Raw genomic sequence first — 9,105 nt, 5'->3', positions numbered from 1 at the left:
CTAAGATAGGTATTACTTATTTTAACTGTTGAAATTGGATAGCTTTAGGGCGCGTTTTAAAAAACAACAATTGATTTCAAAATAACACAACAACAAGCAAAGCTTCCGCAATGAAAGTATTTTCCAAAATTAATCACTTTTCCTAAAAATGACTTAATCAAATCGGTTTCCTAGAAACATCCATGATGTTAAGGTGTGGCAATGGCGGTATGCATGTCTAGGATTGGATCCAAAGGGAGCTTGGTACTTAAGCAGTCCGATGGACTCACCACCTCTTTTCCGGTTTCCTACCTGGTGCACAGCTTCCATTCACTTTAACCTATAATGAAATTATCTTTTAAAACACTAAATAAGTTTTTCTGGATCAACAATATAAAATGTTTTGAACGCTTCGATGTGGCATGTCGGATCCGGTCATAACGTCTGGGCCGGGCTCGAGGTGCTACATGTACATTGTGTGATTATTGTCATTGTGTATTTTAATTCGTTGATTTCGTATTTTTTGTATTATTGTCGTTCACTTGTATAATATTATATTTATGTATCATTGTTCTACGCTCATCACTGTTTTTCTTTTTCTTTTTTTTGTGTTATCGCATCGTGAATTAACCTAACGTATTTATCCAACTTGGATCGCTTGATTTTATTCCAAACAAAATAAATGTATGTTGTTAAATATCATACTCGCTCTATTTCAAAAATAAAATTTTCTAAATAAGGCAATATTTCGCGTTTTAGGAAATTCGAGGAATCGTGCCCTAACTTACGGGGTTTTATTTTCTCGTTAAACCTAAATGGTCAAATATCCTTTTAAGTTTCAAAACACATGAAATTTCAATTAAAATTAAAAACAAACTTGCGCTCGGGAGTTCAAGGTATCGGGTCCTAACTTACGAGATGTGATACTCCGATATCTCGAGACGAGGAAATCTTTAGCAATCATTTTGATCTAATTCAAGCGTTTTTAAAATTGACATTAATAAAAAAAATATCGTATTTTAAATCCGTTCCCGATTTTCAACTTTCAACATTAAAACACTAACTAATCAATTTGGTACCAATTTTGGGAGTGACAAGGGTGCTAATCCTTCGTCGCATCGAGTTTCGTAGATTAGAAACACCGTTTTAGTAAACTAAAACGTTTTATTGAAACAAAGTTGATCTGATCACACCTAATAAAGATCGGTGGCGACTTCCGTTTTAATTTTCACTTTCAAACAAAGTCGATTCCCGTTTTCAAAAAAATGATTTCGACAATATGTATGTATGTTAACGTGACTTTGCATATGCATTGGGGTGGGTTATGATATGATGGAGGAAGTGTTGAATGGCAGTTGTTACTGCAAATATATGGCAGCTAGACCACAAATTTCTATATGGCAACTCATCTGTATATTTGTGAGTGGCACACTGCCATATATTGGTGTGATTGGACAGATGGACTCTTATAGTCTTATTTCGCGTAATTGGCTAGTCGGAGTTGATGTGTAGAGGCTGGGGGTAGGATCTGTACCTACATTTGTTCATGTCTGATATATGTTTATGAAATTCTGATATTCCATTCCGAATTATGTTCTGGAAATATGACATAATGATTTGATATATGTTTCTAGTAATACAATATTTTGATATGATATTTGTATATTATTAATAAATATTTTGTAGTGACATTTACATATGTACTTGTTAAATAAAATTCTGCCTATGGGTTGGATCACACACCAGGCTTCTAGCTCACTCGTTTGTTTGATACATTTCAGGTGAACTTCTGACTTAGGACTGGACGACATGTGGGAGCTCGGATTGTTCTTTCATATAATATGGTTTGATTTATGTTAATTAAGAACTTTGGACATTTGGTTTTGGACTATGTTTTTTAATTGGGTTTTGTTTTTGGGTTTTGATTTGTTCGTTTGTTTTTGGAAGTTTTAACGTAAAACTAAAAAAATCATACAAGCTAACAAATTAGAATTCGGCTTTCAAAACTAAAACAAGCTAAGGACTTTCCACTACAAATTTAAATTGAGTTTTATGAAAATTTATAATGAATGTTTTGGAATATACCCAATTGGTAAACTATACGTTTTCACTTATCAAAATCACGATTTCTAAATTATCAACTCTAAAATTTTTGCTGCAAAGTTTTACTCAAAATTACGAGTTTTATAAAGCAAGCGACATAAGCACAATGATTTAGTAAAATTTTGACTTTAAGTTAGTAATTGATAGATTCACATAAGCGATTTAAAAGTGGCAAGTTTTTCTATCAAAGATTTGTGACGAATTTTATAAAACTTTGATTTTCAGTTTTGTATCAGGCCACGTTTTGGAAAGTAAAGATTTCTACGTAATACTGTAACTCTCCAGATTCGGCTATAACTTCTAGACCGGGTTTGAGGTGTTAAAATGATCGTCTCAAACTTTTTATTTTACTTTAAAAAGTATTTTTACTTTAATTTATCAATTCCTATTTGGGGGCTGTAATAATTTATTTGGATTGTGGCATGAGTTATTTTCTGTTGGTTTTAGTTTACATTACATGCAAAAACGTTTGAAATTGAACAAATTTATGGTTATGCTTAAATATGCATGAAACCTGGTTTTAAAAATCAAAAATTTAATTTAACAATTTCTATTTGGGGATTGTAATAATTTATTTGGGTTGTGGCATGGGTTATTTTTGGTTGATTTTAGTTTGCATTACATGCAAAAACGTTTGAAACTAAACAAACTTATGATTATGCTTAAATATGCATGAAACATGGTTTTAAATATAAAATTGGTTAAAAATACTTTTTTCACTATGTAATTGAAACTGGATTTATGAAAAGATATTTTAATTAAGAAAATTTACAAAGTTTTCAAAAATACAAAACTTTTACAAATTAGTCTCTAGATTTTAAATAGGTTCAACAGTAAACATTTGTATCTTGTTTTTGTAAAATTTAAAATCAACTAAGTTTTCCAAAGGAATTAGAGTTTTTACAATTTAACCCCTAATCTAATTTGGCTTAAAGCCCATTAATTTTTATTAAACTAAGAAAATTACTCAAACATATCTTTCGTAGAATAAACAAATGATTTCAAAAGTAAACTTCTCAAACTGATTGTTTTACTAGGCCATTATGGTGGCCCATGTGACCTTCAGAATCCGGACATAATGGCAGGATAGAGTTAGGGAGGTTACATAAAATATATAAATTCAACATTAAAATATTTAAGAAATCAACAATGACAACTTTTAGAAACTTTAACAATTTTAAAAATCGGTACATGTGCTAACTAAACTAAGCTCTTATAACCTAAAAACATAAAAATTACAAAAAAAAATGAATTGATTGAACTTACGAATTGAAATTCGAAAGTTTTGAAAGTTTAAAACCCTATTCTCCTCTTTTGCTTCGTGAAGAAGAAGATGGTGAACATAAAATGTTATGTTTTCATTTAACTTTAGCTTATATAATTATTTTAGTTTTAATTAATCTCAATTAATTAAATAAAGTTTAATTAATTGTTAATCTTTAGTGGATTACAATTAACATCTCGTTATATTAAAAAGGGTGTAATTGCTCGTTTAGTCATTTGATTAATTAAAAATCTATAGCGATAAACTTTTATAATTTAATTTCTATACTATAATTAACTATTAATTTGACAAAATTAAAGGAGAAAATTTTAATATATTTTTAAATTATTCTATTAAATATTAATATTTAATATTTACGGATTTTGACATCGGAAATAAAGTTTTGAAATTGTTATTTCCAAAATCATTGAAAAACGAACTATTACAACATTGTCCCATGTTTCCCCCCAATTTTAATTGTTAAGCTCATCACCTTATTTCTCCTTTTCTTGCCTCCTTTTCTCTCCAAATATGCGTAAAGTATGGTTTGATATTAGTGAGTACAACCAACTAGCAAGTAATTGTGCATTATAGAAGTGAAAGACTTATTTTAAGCTCATGAAATGATTTTTAATTTGAGCACATTATAAAAATTTTCCCTTTTTCACTCACAATGCTTTTAACTCTATTCATACTTTTACTCACTCGCTTTGCTTTTTAACTCTCAGGTTATTTTTCTTCACCTAATGTTTTTCATTCTAAACACATTTTAGTGAGAGTCTACACACATTAAATGAAACAATCTCTTCACTGTTCACTTGAATTCATTTTTGAAACTATCAAAATATTTCAACTTAATTGTCGATATCCATGTTCTGATGTCTAGTAGCAAATCTAAACTATGTTAACAAATATTGTGTATTAATTCTCTCTTCACTTTGCTCCTTGCTTTACTTTACATTTAATTTATTTTATTCGATTATGTTTCAATCTCTATTGGAACAAAACTATGTACAACCAACCAAATTATCCGCTTAAACAATAATTGAAACGAAGTCTTTTTCAGCAACAAATAAATCTTATCAAGGTTTGTTTAAATAATTAGTGATGTTTAATAAAGCACAAGTACTTTGATTCATACAACATTTCTTTCAAAATAATACTAATTAATAAATTTAAAATTTACATGTAATATTTTCTTATCCACGAGTGAACGACTTCTACTCAACCAAAAATTTGATACCGGAAAGATTACTTGGACTCCACGCAAAAATCAACAAAAGCCAAAAGGAAATGTCCAAATCCAACAACCAGCAGAGAAGAAGATGAAGTTGACATAGAGATTTCTGTATATTTTGAAAATAAAATTATAGTTTAATAAAGATATGGTATCCTTTCGTACCTATATTCAAAGAGATTAATGTTGAATATTTTGAAAATTAGAGTAACATAAAGTACCTTTCGCTTTTGCATGTTTGTTTGATTTTCTTCTTCTTTTATTCAAGTTTACAATCAATCAACGGTGAACACTAAATTCAAAACTCAATGATTTTAAAATTCTTTACCATTGAAAATTTATGGCTCTCTTTGTGTATATATGAACTCAGCCTGGCTTTGATGAAACCATGAAGGTGGGAGTGGACATAAGCAATGAAGAGGGTTTGGAAGAATAATAAAGTAGTGTTTTCGCTGCTTATGGTGACTATACTTTTATCAATGGCGACTTCTGGCTCTCTCTTAGCTGAAGCAAAAATTCCTAACTTCTCAGCTATCCAAGGTTTGTTTTCTTTGTTCTTCGTATTATTTTCATCACCCTTATTTTTAATTGTATGGTCGAGATAAAATGAAATCAGTTGTAGTTTTAAATTTGACTTGGAATTCGATGTTCAAATTAAGGTAGGTAATGAGCACAGTATCAATTTAATTTTTAACTTCTTAATAAATTATATATTATATATGCAAATATATCTTGATTATATTTATAATAAATATATTTACATGTGAATTTATTAATTAGGTCTAATTAATTATATTTTAGCTTTAAATGTAATTGTTAAAATGTTTAAGATAAGAAATAAAAATAAATCAAATTTTGTATCAATTTACATTGGCTTATACGCAGTGGTACAAGTGGTACACACAGTAACGGCCAAAAAACATTGAAACCTTAATTGGAACAAAAATTATTCTATATCACTTGAGGATCAAAACGATATGCATCTATCGATATAATCGATAATGTTACGATGCTAATTATATGGTTCAAACTCAACTCAGATAAGATTAAATTCTTTAAATTCACTCAATTAAGTTGGATTTATTGTAAAAAAAAAAGCTCAAATTGTGAGCTGAATTTTAAGTTCAATTATTTATATTTAAGCTACATCAAGTTTGAATTAAAACAAAATTAATGCTAAATCATTAAAAGAGAGTAGAACTTAGAAATAAGTTCATCTATTTGGAATCAAATATTAAGATATTCAAATTTAAGTTTCGATAGATTTAATTATTTAAACTTAACTCGTCATAATTAAAAGATATTTAAGTTTCAAACTGATTTGTAAATAAAATTTCTCATTAAATAATCTAGGGGTGTGGGTTTTTTCTTTTAATTAAACGTAATCTACTTAGATTATATTATCTTTATAGTTAACAAAAGTGATACTACACTACCTAAATCGATTAGATTGCTTTGGATATAAATTTCATAGAAACTGATAAAATTTATCATCTACTAAAGGTGGTATTGAAAATAAAATTATTCTTTAACCCCATGTAAGTATTTATCGTTTCAAGTGTAGTCTAGATTTAAATTTCGTTAATCTTGTTTGTTGTTCAAATTTTATCCCATTCTTGCAATTATGTTTGTAGAATTATAGTTTGAATTAAGATATTTTAGTTTGTGATAATATTATACCTAACAATTCACCTCAAATATTTTCGGTGTGCGTATGAAACAGACAGCTTGAAGAGTGGCATACAGCGTCGGAATCTTAGGCCATTGCCTCCAGGTGGTGGGACTTCCCCTATCCCAAATCCACCGTACAGACAGGAGCCCCCAGCCCGATACAAATGAAACCCGACTGCGGCAACCAAATATATGGCTTTACCATTTTAAGATATTATTATTATGAGAGGATATGCAATGAGAATAGCTTGATGGGGCATTTTTAATGCTCGTCTCCGTTAAAAGAGATTTTAAATTGTACATCATGATCATATACAATTTCACTCACTGTTTTCTTACATAAACAATCTTCGGAATGTTTCTCCATACCTTTCCGGCATTCAAAAACACTCATTTAAGAAACCAAAATGCAAAATCTTTTAATATTGCACACAGTTATAGACAAATATTTAATTAATGCTCAACAATACCCTCACACCATAATTTAGATGTTCCTCTCTATTTAATATATTTACTTTTCTTATTTTTTTTTGTTATGGATGTTGCACAATAAATTTCATAACACAGTTTTTTTTTAAATTTAATTTAATAGTAACGGAAGTTTGACAGTTTTGTTTTATTGGTTTAATAACAAATTTAGTCCTTCAATATTTACACATTTTATTAATTTGATATTAAATCTAAAAAATTCAATAAATTTAATCATCAATAACTATAAAATTTATCTATTTAATTCTAATTCTAAAGAATATGTAATCTGAAAAAATATATATCACTATTATTCAGTTTTTCATCATACTTTAGGTGCTTTTCTTTAATAAAAAAATTGGAGTTTTTTTTTTTTCATTCAATCAAATTTTAGTAAAAAGATAATAATTATTGGAGAAATTATTACAATGTTGTCTTTAATATTTTAAAAAAAATTATTGTTACAAATAAAGTACAAATATATAATATATGTATAATAAATATTTAAATAATTACAGTTTAATATTCAAGCAATTTAAGTACTACTAGTGACAAGAAAATTACGCATCAAAAGACAAAAGGTATAATTTAGACACTATTTTATGATTTAAACCTACATACAAATATAAATTTTAAATTTATTAATTAAATTCAATAAATTAATTTAATAATTATATTTTAATTTTTTTAGGGTAAATCAACCAAATCTTAATAAAAGAAGAAAAACAAGCATTATGAAAATAAAGGAGTAGACAATTGGCATTCAGATAAAATGTTGTATTTACTAATTACTACTTATATAACACTATGTAGGATACATTTATTTTGATATTTTAAGCAAGCATAATGATTTATTTGGTTTTTCAATTTTACAAAAAAAAATTATTCAATTTTTCGTCTCTTTTAATTTTTAAACTTACAATTTTTTGTCAATATTAATTTATTTATATTTCATCTATATTATATTTAATTATTTAAATATTATTTAAATTAATATTTTTAAATTTTCAATATTATATCTAAAATAGATATTTTAATTGTTTTACTATATTTTTTATAGCAATGCTGAATATTTAAATTACAAATTATATTTTTTTATAATACATTTCTAGAACACTTTTCCAAAATACATTTTATTTGATATTAGCTTTATCTTGATGGTCACTTAAGCCCGGGTTTGGGCTAATCTTGATGGTGATTCGGGAGTGTTTTGATGCTTCATTGGGCTCCGGATAGGGCTTCGACTGTCGGCTGGAGGATCTGGCTTCAAACTTCGACGTGCTGAACTTAAACAGACTAGATTTTCTGCCATTGAGTGTTCAAAGGACAATTATCATTTATTAACTCAAGTCAAAATATATTAAAAAAATTAAAAGTAACTAATATTGTTGAAATATTTGATGTTGACATTAATCCTTCGCAATTTTCAATCCATCCTAAAATTATAAAAATTCAATTTAATATTTTACAAATTATAAAAATATAAACTATAAAAAAATTAAAATTTCATCATTCGACCCCTCTAAAAAAATTTTCTGGTTTCGCCACTGTAGAAAACACTTTTATCATATTTGGTATGAGTATTATTTTTTTATGCATGTTTTAGTATATAAATTAGCAATAAGCTAATTAGTTAAATTGGTAAGATTTAGTCATTTTCAAAATTTATTTTTAGCGAAGAGAAGAAAAAAGTTTCGCTTATTTGGAAGATGTCTCATTTTTTACAAGAGTTTTTATAATCTTCTTAATTTCAAATTTAAAATTGTACTGATTATTTCTTATTTTATGTCTAACTATTGTAATATCGTATACAATAAATAATTTTTTATTATATTATTACACTAATAACCAAACGAGATATTTAGGTTTTAGCATTGATTCAGTGGTAAAATTAAAGTTTTATAAATCCAAATGTCATGGTTCAAATCTTCTCCTAGTATCAATTTAGTCAATAGTTTAAATAATAATATAAATTAAGTAGACAGAGTTGCTAACTTAGACCAAATTTCACCTTTTTGAAGAATTAAATTATTCATACATATTGGAGTAAATGCAGTTCAAGAAAAATAATAAAAATGGAGGTGAAGAAATATAATATGTGGAAAAGAAAGAGTAGCAAAAACAAACCTCGGATGGTTGAGAAGTTGGGAATTGTTGCTTCAGCTAAAAGAGAGCCGGAACTCGTCATTGATAAAAGTATAGACACCAGAAGCAGCGAAAACAAAACAGCATTACTATTATTATGCTTCATTGTTTATTTCCACTACCACATTCATGGTTTCATCAAGGCCAGACACAGAGATTTATATGCAGATAAAGTGAGAAAGTTCTCAATTTTCAATGCCAAACAATAAACTTGAAACCTGATGATGGGTGGCAGGTA

The 9,105-nt window shown here is 27.5% G+C and overlaps 1 long non-coding RNA gene across 1 annotated transcript; it reads left to right on the top strand.

Moving 5' to 3' along the window:
• The first annotated feature begins 4,693 nt into the window (after positions 1-4,693).
• On the top strand, positions 4,694-6,616 carry LOC107956864 (uncharacterized). Its single transcript, XR_001700292.2, has 3 exons — positions 4,694-4,868; positions 4,954-5,123; positions 6,307-6,616. It is a non-coding gene; the product is annotated as an uncharacterized lncRNA (long non-coding RNA).
• Positions 6,617-9,105: the final 2,489 nt, after the last annotated feature.

This window comes from Gossypium hirsutum, chromosome A07 (assembly GCF_007990345.1).
Source record: "Gossypium hirsutum isolate 1008001.06 chromosome A07, Gossypium_hirsutum_v2.1, whole genome shotgun sequence".
NCBI classification, from domain to species: domain Eukaryota; kingdom Viridiplantae; phylum Streptophyta; class Magnoliopsida; order Malvales; family Malvaceae; genus Gossypium; species Gossypium hirsutum.
Note: the sequence above shows the minus strand (reverse complement) of the source record. Positions and strands in the feature narration are given on the sequence as shown.